The 13,544-nt window shown below is 43.0% G+C and overlaps 1 protein-coding gene across 18 annotated transcripts in view; it reads right to left on the bottom strand.

Moving 5' to 3' along the window:
• Nucleotides 1-13,544, bottom strand: part of BBX (BBX high mobility group box domain containing) — a 148,110-nt gene that overhangs the window by 110,164 nt on the left and 24,402 nt on the right. For 7 of the 18 annotated variants that reach the window (XM_049824635.1, XM_049824633.1, XM_049824636.1 and 4 more), the window contains one exon: nt 2,531-2,614. The exons of 8 other annotated variants lie outside the window; for them this stretch is intronic. The gene's annotated coding sequence lies outside the window, so the exon portion shown is untranslated. Of the gene's footprint in view, nt 1-1,792; nt 1,813-2,530; nt 2,615-5,574; nt 5,754-7,074; nt 7,190-13,544 lie in introns of those variants that run through there. 3 more of the 18 variants (XM_049824629.1, XM_049824632.1, XM_049824639.1) reach the window with 3 other exon arrangements.

Raw genomic sequence — 13,544 nt, 5'->3', positions numbered from 1 at the left:
TGTTGAAGATGAGGTCAGCATTACACATGTAATGAACAGAAGGTGAAAAAGGACTCTGGGAGCCATACCCTTCACTATTCTCTTCATGCCTACAAATCGAGAGCACTTATTAATACCCTTGAAATCTCTCCAACAGAAGGATCCAACTTGCAGACCGAACTTCCCATCCCCCTCCAGTGCACTCCAAAATAAATTAACAAATTTCCACAAGTTAACAGAAGACCAGGTTGCCAAAATGTGACAGAGAAGTAGCAAATGCTTTGACCCTAGCTGTCAGCAAGGCTGGCAAATCAGTTATAAGCACAAAATTTAGAGCCACTGGTAGGAACTCCTGACTCTACTGTTACACGCTGGACTTTTTTTACAACAGCCTCCTATCAATCAGAATGAAAATTTTGAAAATAAATACAAAAAGAGTAAAACAGCACAGAAGTCCAGCAGCTGTCAGGCTTGATGCTTAACATCACATCTGCGTTCAGTGCTGCAGAGTTTCTCTACTGGCAGAATGTGAGTAAAAAGGTAGTAACTTTGGCAAATAAGAGTTGGGTACTTGGGCCCACATGGGAAATACACTTGCATCTATAGGATAAGCACATTTCTCACCCATTTCTTGAGGAAACATTAGCATTATCTTTAGAATCAACACACTGAGGCAAAGGGGCATGCATCATCTTTCTAACAGACCGATATGAACAGCACATAAAACGTCTTTAATCATGGTTTTATCCCTCAGAGTGATGCCATAACACAGGGTTAATTTCTTGAGCACAAGTCTATAGAAAGAAGTAGATATAACAGCAATGAATTTACAGATTGCATGGAGTGCAGTATACCCAGCACCTGAAACCAAACACAAAAGATGCAGGGCCGTACATGAGTGGAAGTTTTATTATTACTTCCTATACAATGCTCTTCCACCACTACCACAGACAGGCCACAGACTGGGCAACAGAAGTCATTTGTTGTTTTTCTTTTGACCTTAAACATTTATCTACAAAGCTTTTCAATTACAAGTGGTAAGTGTGGCCCAGTAATACAACACACTCTTAAGAAAATACGCTCCTACTTGCCCTGCAACTGAAAGAAGCAGTGCTAATTTCCACCAAGGAAAAAAGGACAGTCAGTCATCCCCAAAAATGTTACCACAAATCAAACCCCAGTTTCTAATTTACCATACCTCTTTCATTTTCCATAAAAATGCATCAAACTTTGAAATCGAAGTTTCCCTGGAACTGTTTTCCACACAGCTACTGAGGAACTTCACTGTAAGAGAGGCATGTCCCACTCCTACAACTAATCAAAGACTAAATTTATTTCATTTTATAGCAGAACCAATAACTTCAACTCAGCATCACCAAGAACAGCTACTCAAAGTGTGCACTCTGGTCTGGGTCAAGAGCACAAGCAATTCTGGTCAGGCCTCAGAGGTTGGGACACATCACACCTCCCTTGATCCTGAACAAGATCCTTGATTTCTTCCTATTGTCCCTTGTCACCTGGGAAGCAGCTGAGACCTGAGGCAGTACCCCGTAGCTGTGATGGCAACATCCAACAACGGGCTGGCCCACCACAGCTACGCTTTTTGAGTGGCTTCCTATGAAGAGTCCTCTGCAAAATCACTCAGGGCACCTCAGTCAGAATGAGCAAAGTTGTCCCAATAACCTGACTGTTAACAGGCAGTAATGAGAAGGCAGCAAAAGTACCACAACACAAACTAAGTAGCGACCTGCCACCAGTTATGGATTAACTATTTTAGAGCTCCATTAGAAGTTATAGAGAGAACGATGCTCACCTGTTTAAGAAGCTGAAAGTTGTTTAATGAACCTGTGGTATTTTACATTCTTCACTCCATAAAGAAAAATAAATTAAAAAAAAAATAAATTTGCAACTAGGTAAGAAGACACCTTTCTATACAAGTTGCCCGTTTGTTGCAACTGAGATAGTCTTCCAAACAATCTGCTTTCCCTCAGCCAACCTGGCTTCCATCCTGAGAGATGCTCAGCAACTGTAAGAAGAATCTTGGTTTTTTCCTTTTTGTTTTTTTTTCTGTGTGTAATTTTATTTCCACACATCACAAAATCATGTCATTCCTTCACATACATCACATTATTCTAGACCCACAGCTACTACTAAATCACTGTAAAGTCTCTTTCTGGCATTATTCAACCCGTCTAAAAGTTCTGAAACTACCTATCCGACTGTTTTTTCTGTCATAAGTTGTTTGGAGCGCACCTCGCCTTTATCATCTGTCCTTTATGGCTCTATTTGTGCCCCATCTATCCACACTTTTCAATGAAAGAAAAACAAACTTCCACACTATAAACTTTCATTGACTACAGTTCTTCGCTACAGCAAAATCCATCATTTCCTGAGTAAACTCCATTACAGTATTAGTAGGAGCAAAAGCATCTAATCAGAGAGCATAACAACATAATTGCTCATTTCTTGTAATTGAGCCAGGGTAGGTCGCGAGTCTCGGTTCCACCTCCAACAACTCCCCGGACCTACGCGACGTAAAACCGGCACTCACCTCCTTCGCCTTCCACGGTCACAGAGCTGGCACAGAAATGTTTTCGGTGCAGCAGTCTACCATTCTGCCTACAGCTCTGGTTCGCTGCAACAGAACAAAATCACCATGATACCGCTTTTCCAGCTCGGCGTGTTAGCCTGTCAGAAAAAGAGCCTGCAGCCACCCACAAAAATCAACTCCAGACCGATGAAAATAACTCTTTCAGGGGAGGAGGCGCAGCGTTTGGAGGAAAATGAAAAGCAGGAAGCTGATCTCAGCAGCGCAGGGAGCGCGGACGGGGCGGAGCGGAGGCACGGCGAGAGGAAAAGTGGAGCAAAGACTCGACGCTCAGAGCTGCGCTCCGGCACCACGGCCCAACGCCACCGCATTGCTGACATACCAGCCTCGCCGCTAAGGCGGACGACAACGACACCCCCGCGTCCCGTCCCGCAGACCCCCACCTCCACGCGTGTGCGTGTCCCTGTGTGCTCCCCCCCTCCGTGGGCCGACGTCAGCGGCGGCGCGCGCCCCGCGCAGCGGCACTCACCGCGCAGGTAGCCGGCCCCTGCTGCCGGCGGCCACCCACCCGTGTGCCGGCGGCCACCCACCCGTGCGTGTGCCGCCTTATCCCTGCTGCTGCCGCCGCCGGCCCCCCGGCCGCGAAGCGCCCTCGGACGCTGCCCCGGTTCTCGCCCTGGACCCAGAGGCGAGGGCTGCCCGCGGGCAGGCGCCGAGCCTGCCTTCACGCGTGAGCCGCTTTGAAAAGGCACGTCCTGCAGGACGGATTCGCGGTCCTGCTCCTGCAGCTGGAGGAAACTCTTAAAAACAACAGGCGAGGCTGTCTCCCGACAGATCGAACTGCCATGTTTTGCGCGTAACTAACTTCCTTCGATGAAGTTATATAAAAAAAAAATACAAAAAATAAAAAGGCGGGGGGGGGGAGGGGGGGATTCTTTAGGAAAGCAGCTTCAAGAACTATGAGGCTTTTCAGGCTAAAATTCAAATGGACTCCAAGCTGGGCTTTAACTCAGTAACAGCATCTCCTGCTCAGCGTGAACCTTCTCTCCCAAAGGTGTAAGGTAGCTCCACTGAGGCACCCCAGGCCACAGAGGCTGGCTCCCCCCCCAAGGAGGGCCAATTCTGCTCCTGCAGCACCGGGCTCCCCTGCCTGCCCCCCTGCTCTCTGCAAGAGTCGGGCTGCGTCTGCCGCTGGCCACGCTGTCCCCACCTTCCTCAGGAGCCAGCCTTGTTCGCATCTTTAGGTTGGCATTACAAAAACCCACGTGAAGCAGAGCGGTACATAACATTCCAAACAAAGGTGAGTTCAGAAAATGAAAGCGTCGAGGTAAAGCTAAAAAGATACAAGGCAGGGTGGACTGCTACCATGGGAGCCATCAGCTGTTGTTTCAAAAGAAGAATTAAAACTGATAATGGAAAACAGCATGTCAATAGATCAGCCTAACACTCACACAGCCAGGATCTGATCTGTACCTCTCAATTAAAAGCAGATAATCCCTACTCGTTTATGTTTGGTTTTTTTAAATGAGACCATGGAGATAACCAGCGAGAGTACTCAGACACTTGTCTTGCTGTCTTTCAGGTCTGAATGTTCTGCCTCATTAGCTCTGCATGGCAAGATTTGCAGCTATTTTGCAGTGGGGGGTACAGAGGGGACACAGGAGCAAAACAAAACAAAACAGTACATCAGTTTAAGTCAAGTTCTTAACACTTTTTAAAATCCTGTCTGATGTCCTCTACACTAGTACTGACAGGAGAAGGAAAAAGAGAAGCAAGGTGGCCAACCAATTTGATCTTTACCACTTCTTCCATGTATTTTCTCTTGTCTGCTCAACATAGGAACCTGTAGTATGTCTTTAACGGACTTTTGGAAGATCCCATTCCAGAAGCTTATGAAACCCAGCAACTTTTAACAAAGCATTTAACGACTCCTTTGAAATTCACTGTGCCTCTTTCACTTTTTGACGCTGTTTCAAAGTATGTCCTATACTCAGTCTGTAGTCAAATCCAGACTGAGCTGGAGATGAAACCACACCTCTCTCCCTCTCTCTCTGCAGAGCCTGGCAGCCTTCACCTCCAAGAAGTGGACAGACAGGACCCATGCCTTTTGTCTTCAGCCTTCCCAGTTCACAGCCTACCTTTGGTGACTGAAGTTACATTAACTCCACAGGCTGTAAGTTGAAGGTCACTGATGCAGACATACATTCCCATCTACAGCTACTTTGATGGAGCTAACTGCTCCACCAGCATGGATGCAAAGCCTCATTGCAGCAGTATCTTCACGTGCTGTAGCAACATCAGCACAGCCACAAGGAGACTAAAGGCAGCCTGCATCTCAGCATGCAGGCGAGACCAGCCAGTGTATGAGCAGCAACACGCCAGATCCTATCCACCTTAATCTCAATGCCATTTCTGCACTAGTGTCCATGTAGTTTGGCAGCTTTATCCCTTTTTATTCATATACTAAGACACTCTAGTTTCACTTTCAGGAGAACTTAGTCGTTCTTTTTGGGGAAACTATTAGCACTAAAGTGACATAGAGCTGCTTCCTTACTAAGAAAACATACAGTTTAAAGTCAGAACTAGATCAGAAGTGGGAATGTGATTTATACACTCAGCTGAACAGATTTAGTGAGTATTAAAACCAAGAATCCACACAACCTGCATGGGATATTGTGCTGACAGTGGTGTGCAGACCAACAGCAGGCAAGGTTAAAATACAGGTAAGAGCTCAACTTAAGAGAAACAACAAAGATATTCCCAAACCTTTTCTGATACAATTACTGTTACATAAACGCCTAGGCTTCTCTTCAAATCAAAACCAACACCTGTACAGCCTCACTCACAGCTCTGGGAGTCCAGCACACCAGAGAGACATGAGCTCGCAAGACCACCTCAAATCCCAGAATTATTCTGTGTATTTCAGAGAAGCTGATTCCTACCTGCTTTAGAGAAGGGAGATTCTACAGCACCGAGTACTGTTTTTCCGCTGCTATTCAAGCTGATAACTCGGTTTTGAAACTGCACTTCTCAGTTCTCACAAATACCTGTCAGGTATGCTGTTGCTACAGTGTACTAGCCTCCTTCCTCCTCTCTACTTCTTCAGTTCAAGTACACGTGTGCACCAGTGAGAGTATTTCATTAGATACAGAAGAGCAATCTCTGGCACTCTTGACATGACAGCCAAAGACAATTTATTCCAGCAACCCAGAAAACACCAGAAGCACTAAAAAAAAATAAAAAAAAAATAAAAAAAATTATTCTTAGTTAGTAAATAATAATTATTAACCAATTTATGAGGTTCACTAACAAATCACTTAAGGCACATCTTCAGCAGTGTACATCTTTAACAACAAAGGCACATCTTCAGTCTATCTTGACTTAGTAACACCCTAACCACTCTCATACATGTTTTTAAGTAACTTGCTATTACTTATTTTTCATAAGTGTTCTGAAAGACCCTCCTCTATCAGCCCACTTCAGTCTTTTACTGTTGAAAGCACTTCATCCTTAAGATGACAGGTCATACAAAGAAAAAGTTGGAGAGACATCAGCTGAAGTATTGCATTGTTTTCAGTACAAAAAGCTCCATTTCTTTAATGGAGAAAGGCCCTGCCTTTCTACGCAAGAAACTTCCTTGAGAAATTAGAGTAGCATCTGCTTGTACTTCAAATAATTATTTGCTGCTTCTTTGCCCCTCCCAAGTTTCCTTGACTGAGGTCATCAAAAATAACAAGTACATTTTAAAATCAAAGTGTACCATTTGTAGGATTTCAGGGGCAGGAGTGCAAAAGTCATTATTAGGCAACCATTCTTCTCAAAGTGAAACAGTTTGTGCTTAATGCTACCAAACAGTTAGACTTCTGTCATCATCTTTGCTGGGTAGTGTTATTACCCTGTCCAGAGGTCTCTGACTTCAGTATAGATACAGCGTTACATCAGCAGTTTTTACACTGCAGTCATTATTTCCTATGGGTCTGCAAAAGTAACTAAGAAGATTAGTCCATTGTTGGTAGGCTTACATTCATTTTTCAGTCATCCATATCATCTACAGGACACTTTTTTAGCTTTTTTAAAGTAATTAAAAAAAAGTTGAAAACCCACAACTTTAAATTGGGTCAGCTTTTCTTGCAAGGAGAATACAAATTTTTTGAAAGCTTGAAAATGGTCATGAAAAGAGATCATCTAGCACATAATCATCTATTTATCATCAGTTTAGCTACTAGACAAGATGAAAACCTACATCAGAAAGAAGGCATGAAGTAGGAAGTAGCAAGCACCTACAAGTGTCTGCACTCCTGTGCTTTAAACTCACACACACTTAGAAGTCCAAGCACTTCCAATCAAGTAGTGATTCTGTACTGTTTTAACATTAACTTGAAATTTTTATATCGCTTAAGCCACAGCTGTCAAAATTCATTTATATGTGGCAATTTCTGACCTATCATTCCCTACATTAAAGGCAGGTGGAGATTAGGCACAAAATTATCTCTACGTTTATTTAAAACAAGCCAACCTGGAGATAGTTTGATCACAAATTTACTCACTCCATCAGTACATCTATCTTCTGAACTGACATGACAGGATGACTTCTCCTGGCTTGTTACTCTGGTACTTTATGAGCATTAAAATTACTTAGAAAATGACCAAGATGGGGAAGACCTGGTGAAAGAAGATACAAAGGGAAAAAGTAACATTGATGAATTGTGCATGGCTGAAAGCTTTCTCCTGCTAACCAACAAGGAAATATAACAGCAAACATTCAAGAGAAGCAAATAAACATTTTGAGAGGATATATAAAACACTCCAAAACTTAACCTGGAGGTGACTGTCAGTGAAGACATCCAAACAATTCCCCCATCAATCAAATTTGCACTATCAGTCTACTACTGTAATCTTGCCTCCTGTAAAATTCACAAAAGAATTGCGCACGCAGACACATACAGAGTTTGCACTAGTATCAATAAATTATCATCTCCACTGAAGCTCCATGTTTTATTCCAATCCCATGAAGAAATACAATATTAATCACTAAATCTAAACAAAGTCACTACTCAGCTCAAAATGGATACAATCTCACAATCCAACGCTTACATAACTCTGCAATACTACACGGTTAATAACACCAAACAGATAAATTAATTCATAAAACATTCCAGAAAACACCATCAACAGTCTGTGTATTCAGAAATAGCAGAATCACCATTTTAATTATTCCTAGATCTCAGCACTTCTAAGAAGTTGTATCACATATTTTCATATATGCTCATGCACACACAGAAGCTTTCTGAACTACGTAGTGTATTAACAGCATACATGCAACAGCAGATTTCCATCACCAGAAAGCCACTGCCCCGTTACCTACTACACACACCTACACATCACAAGTGTCAGAACAACTTTAGGTACAAATGTCATACCTAAAAAAATGTGTAAAATACCCAAGCCAAAAGCCCTACCACAAGCAGCATGCTGTCCCTTCCTATCCCTCCCCCACACCGTTATCCCGAGAAGTTAAATCCCAGTTCTTCTCCCCTATAGGTAGAAGGCACTCAGATACTACATACAATATGGCAGAGTAAATCCTAACACCGCTGCCCCTTTCTAGCTTTATTACCAGAACAAGATACTGGCACATTTAGAGATGCGGAAGTTTACTTTTCACAATGTAAAATCACACATTACCTGTAGCACAAAAACCCCAACACATTTCAAATATCAAAATTTCTTAAAATTAGGAGGGTTTTGTCTAGTTTTTGCTTTACAAATAATGAGAGCTGTTCTTCATGAGATTAAAATGCAGAACAGACTTTTAAAAAGAAAACTGCATTAGTATAATCTTCTCTATTTTCTAGTTCTATCAGAAACAATTTATTAGAAAGACATGTACTTCTGGTTTTTAAAAGAACCTGGGTTTCTTCCTAGATGTACTGCTGCAATATTCTGTAAGCATATTCTTAAAAGAGATACGAAGGTTCAAAGAGCAGTTGCAAAGAAAGCTATTTCACTCTACTAATTTGCATCAAGTTTTATGGTTCCCATCCTCCCTCCTAAATGGAAAACTAACTGTGATAAAACATCAAGCCCAATTAGAAACAGCCACTACACACAACTATTTATTTGAATTATTTCCTTTAGAGTATGTTTAATTGTTTTTACAGAATCCTTTAGTGTTTGGGCCAAATACTGTCATCTTTTCTTCAGGGAAAAAAAAAAACTTCCTCCAGCTTCACATCTCATTCACCAAGTACTTCACTGAATTCAAATCTGGATACATATAAAAATAAATCTTTCAAATGTAATTTATTTTAGTGAAATGCTGGAAAACCACTATGGCATCCTGAGTTCTGCATTCAGGATACACTTGTGATTTTCTTCATGTTACAGTATTAGCTTGCACAGTAGAAAGCCCAAGTTTGGCACTTATTTGAATGTAAATTATTGAGACGGTGATCAAGTGCAATGTAGGACTTTAGCACCAGAACTAGAGCTCAGATTTTTGGAGCTTGGTCCCACTGGTATCACATTTGCCAAAATCCCGAAGTTTAGCTTCATTTTGGGCGGTAATCTATGATCCGTTCCTTTCCGATTTAAGGGCCAAAAATCCGACAGACCTCTGTAGGCACTGGAAAAGGCTGGGGGAAGAAGTGGGCAAGATTTAGAAAACAGGCAAGTGACTTAAAGAAACGTGTTTTGTCCACATCTGTGGACGGCCGGTGGCTGTGCCAGCCATAGCAGGAGACGAGATCAGCCTCTGTGGCAGCACAAGTGAGAGAGGAAGCGAGCACAGAAGAGAGGTCAGGTCCCTGCAGGTGGGCTGCCATCCCGTTTCTTGGCATATCCAGGTTATATTTTCCTCCATAAACACGCTTTCTGCAAAAGCGAGCAGGGCAGCAAAAGCGGCAGCGAAATCGTTTTCATTCAGTTTTACTTAAGAGCAAACCCAGCCTGACCTTTAACTGTCCTGACACTGTTTTAACCTACGGCTGCTCTCCCACCTCCACAGCCTCCCCTCCCGCCCCTGCCCTCCATCGGAGGGGGACCAGGCCCCCCACCCTGCCCCGCAGGGGTACGGCACACCAGCACACCCCACCACTTCGGCAACAGCCAGGCCTGGCACAGCCGCCCCCGGCAAGCAGAGCTGCGGGGAGGACGGCTGGCCCCAGCCAAGGCCAGGGCTGCGAGGACTCCTCCCTGGAAATGCGAGGCGGGAGGGGGGGGTGTCATGCCAGCAAGTACAGTACCCAACGTGCAAATCCAGCAAATAGAATTTCCAGTCATCCCCGTGGGTTTATGAGATGTCACCCAATCTTCAGCTATTCTTTTGTTTCACCAACAACCAGTTCCTCTGGATGACTGCAAAGAAACTGAACTCAAGGTGCTTCTGCAAAACGATTAATTAGCCCTGGCTAATCGCAAACTCACTTGAAAAAAAAACCCCATATCATTTCATCTCCAGTAATAAGCGTTTCTTAGGATTTCATACACCAGAGCATCTCTCGTGATGATGTCCACCCTTATCCAAAGACCTCACACCAAAGCCGGACGTGTGAATCAGTGGCTATCACATGGTCTTCTCTTAACTAAGAGTTTCTGTAAGTTTTGCCAGCATACTATCTAAAACTAAATGAGTCATTTTTCTCAATCAAAAAAAAAAAAAAAAAAAAAAAAAAAAGGCGCTTTTTCTTCTATGGTCTGTGGTTTCTCCCCCCAGTGTTTGTGTGGGACTCTAAAGCTAAAATAAGTTTCTATTATGCAACACTTCACTTAACTATAAAGTAACACAAAACGGATTACCAACATTCAAAATCCATATTTTACTTCAAACACGTAACACCCCCCCCCCAAAAAAAACAAAACCAAACTTTTTTTTACATTCTATGTTCAGCCACCAGAAGTCAATGCACTATGTAAAGTACTGATTGATGCACATGTAAATACAGCAATCCTCCTCATCAAGGAAAATCATACATGTTCCTTGCATTCAGGTCTAAAACACATCTATGGGATATCATAGAAGAGGATGGGTCTTTTCCTGCCACCCCAGCATGAATGCAAGGAACACTGATACGAATCTACATGTTAGCTACCTGACTGTGTAAACACAGTAATACCATTAATATATTGGCCCTTCTGTAATATATAAGAATCTTTTTTTTGTTTTTAATTGACAGAAAGAAAAGGTTTAAGATAGGCCACTTGTTACCAAAGGATGCAATGCTTTATAGACCCAAACTACGTCTCTGGTCTATGTAGAAGAGCAACACTCTAGTTGTTGGCATACAATACCAGCTTGCCAGTAACACAAATTCTCCTATTCCTGCATCTGTCCTGCACTCTAAGTTAAACACAGGTTAACAATAACAGCTATTTACATGAAAACCTTATGCTGTGAAACACAGCGGCTGCAGAGCTGACCCACTGGGACTTTTGCTACCGATGCCTTTTGAACTGCCACGGAAAGGTACAATGGCCCACGGGAGACAGTAAAACTTCTAGCTGCTGCTGTTAAACTTTAGAAAAGTCATCAGTTGCGTCCCTGTGTCTCTCACCTAGCCAACTACCACCGCTGCTCTCTGGGACCCTGACTGGTACAGCCCAGGAGAATGAAGGAGAGCGAAAGCAACTGCTAGCTTTGGTGCTGAAAAGACCTGAGAAAGGGCAGGTGCAGTCCTCTAGGAGCAAGAGGCTGCTGTAACAAGCAACCTGGAGAAGTTCAGCATCTTCTCTGACGTTCGCGTCCTTGTCAAAGCAATTCCACTACTATAATTTGATCTTCTGACTTGGGTATAGATGTCGGTTTTGAACTTAACTGCATCACTTGTAGACCAATGCGGTATTCAAACCACACAGACATAGTAATTCCCTGTCAATGGACACTTATTTAAGTCTTCAGCATACTAAATGCTGTATTGATTATTATTCTTTTTTTTTTTTTAATTCTATTTTTTCTATAAGAGAGTGGAGAATGTTAAACACAGCCTTGAAGGATTATGTTGGTATAAAAGCACAAGGCTTGGACCAGTAATTGGAGCACTAACTAGTCAGCCATCTCATTTACAGTTTCTTTCCATTTGGACATACCTGACTTCCTTGAAGTCACTAAAAGACCAGCTTGATCTATTTAAGGAATGGGTACTAAACAGATACTAAACTGAATGGCACACACTAGATACTTGAGATAAACACAGGTAACTTGGCCTCAGTGTTGACATACTTCTGTAATTTCACATACATTCCCAAGGACTCTAGTTTTCAATTACAGCTTCTTTAAAGGAAGGCAGAAAAGCAGGGCAAAAGTTCTACTCTGACCACCAAAGGCAATATGCTCATCCTTCCCTGCCTCCCCCACTCCTATAAAACCCAAGAAAAATAATAATAATCTTATCCCCAACTAGTTTTCACTTTCACCAATGAAACTTAAATACCAAGTTCATTGAATAATAATTTCCCAAGAGAAAGTACTGTTTCCAACATCCAGCACTATAAAAGAAATCCATAAACAGGATTTGCAGCTTGCTAGTGGAGGAAGAGTTGTTACTGCAGCCTAACCACATTTTGCATTTTGAAGGAATGTCTAAGACATGCCCCCACTGCATACGGCACCAACTGTCAGTGACTGGACCTAAAGACTCCAGATGGTTACAGCAGCCCTATGCTCCTACACACAGAAACCTGATTTAGACCAACTAATCGAGTACAAGGAACTATTAACTACAGCAGACCTGCCCAGCTCTGCATAAGCTAATTTCCCCTTACTTAGTGCAAGTTAAATTAGCATGTACAGAGCTCCATGCTATCATGGCCAAACCACTTCTGATACTTGTTCTACCTTACTGAACACTCACGTAACTACAAAACACAGTGGTCTACAATGTAGACATACCCTTAAAGTTTGAGATTATGCCAGGTTTATCCCTAGGTGGGATTTTAAAATGCTACATTTTAACAAGGTGCTCCCAAAATGTTGGTAGTAAAGAATCTGAGTTTTTCTTTTGTCCTGGGTTCAGCTGGGATAGAGTTAATTTTTACAGGAACATGGGAGGTGGGGGCACAGCTGGGGCAGCTGACTTGAACTAGCCAAGGAGCTATTCCATACCATGGGACATCATGCTCAGTATATAAATGGGGAGCGGGCCGGGGGCTGGTCTCTGTTTTCGGTGGGAGAAGTGGCGGAGCGTCGGGTCCCAGGTGGTGAGCAGTTGCACTGTGCATCACTCTTTTTGTATACTTTTTCATTAGTGCCGTTGTTGTTGTTGCAATTTCTTTGTGTTTGTCCCAGTAAACTACCTTTATCTCAACCCTCGAGGTTCCAGTTTCTTTTTCTTTTCTCTCCTCCGTCTGCTCCCCATCCCACCGGAGGGGGGCGGAGGAGGGAGCGAGCGGCTGCGTGGTCCTTTGTTACCGGCTGGGCTGAAATCACGACATCTTTAAAAGACCCAACTCTAGATGTCAAAATCCCTCAAACCCAACTGCAAATCAGACTTGGAAGGGATGCAGAAAACTCTTAACTTTGTTAGTAAACAGGCAGTACATATTTGCCTGTTTGGCTGGCTGGACTCTTCAGCTGAGCTGGGCATTTACCAGAGGCCAGTGATGCCCTGCATTCTCAAGAAGGTCATGGAGAAGAGGAAGCACTCGGCACCTCAGTAAGCAATTTGGTGGATGGGACGACTCCCAGTTGTCCCTGAATTAACTAAAATCAACAGAATAGTTGAGACATGTAAGACAGTTTGGCAGATAGGGAAGACCCCTGGTTTCCTTGAAGATGATATTTAAAATGGAGAGGCACATTTCCTGGGTAGTCCTCTTCACCTCCCACCTTTATTTCCTCTAGTGATACTGTGATTAATTTGGAGTTATACAGCAATTGCCAAACTATGCAGTAATCTTTACTAGGCCTCCCAGTTCACTGTAAAAATTTTAAGTACACCACAAATCAGAAATCTCTCATGATCATTTGTTTGTCACTGCTGAGAAACGCCACCCAGCATCCATATTGACTCTGTGGTCGAAT

Source organism: Accipiter gentilis, chromosome 21 (assembly GCF_929443795.1).
Source record: "Accipiter gentilis chromosome 21, bAccGen1.1, whole genome shotgun sequence".
In the NCBI taxonomy this organism is placed as follows: domain Eukaryota; kingdom Metazoa; phylum Chordata; class Aves; order Accipitriformes; family Accipitridae; genus Astur; species Astur gentilis.
This window is presented reverse-complemented; position numbering and strand designations above follow the sequence as displayed.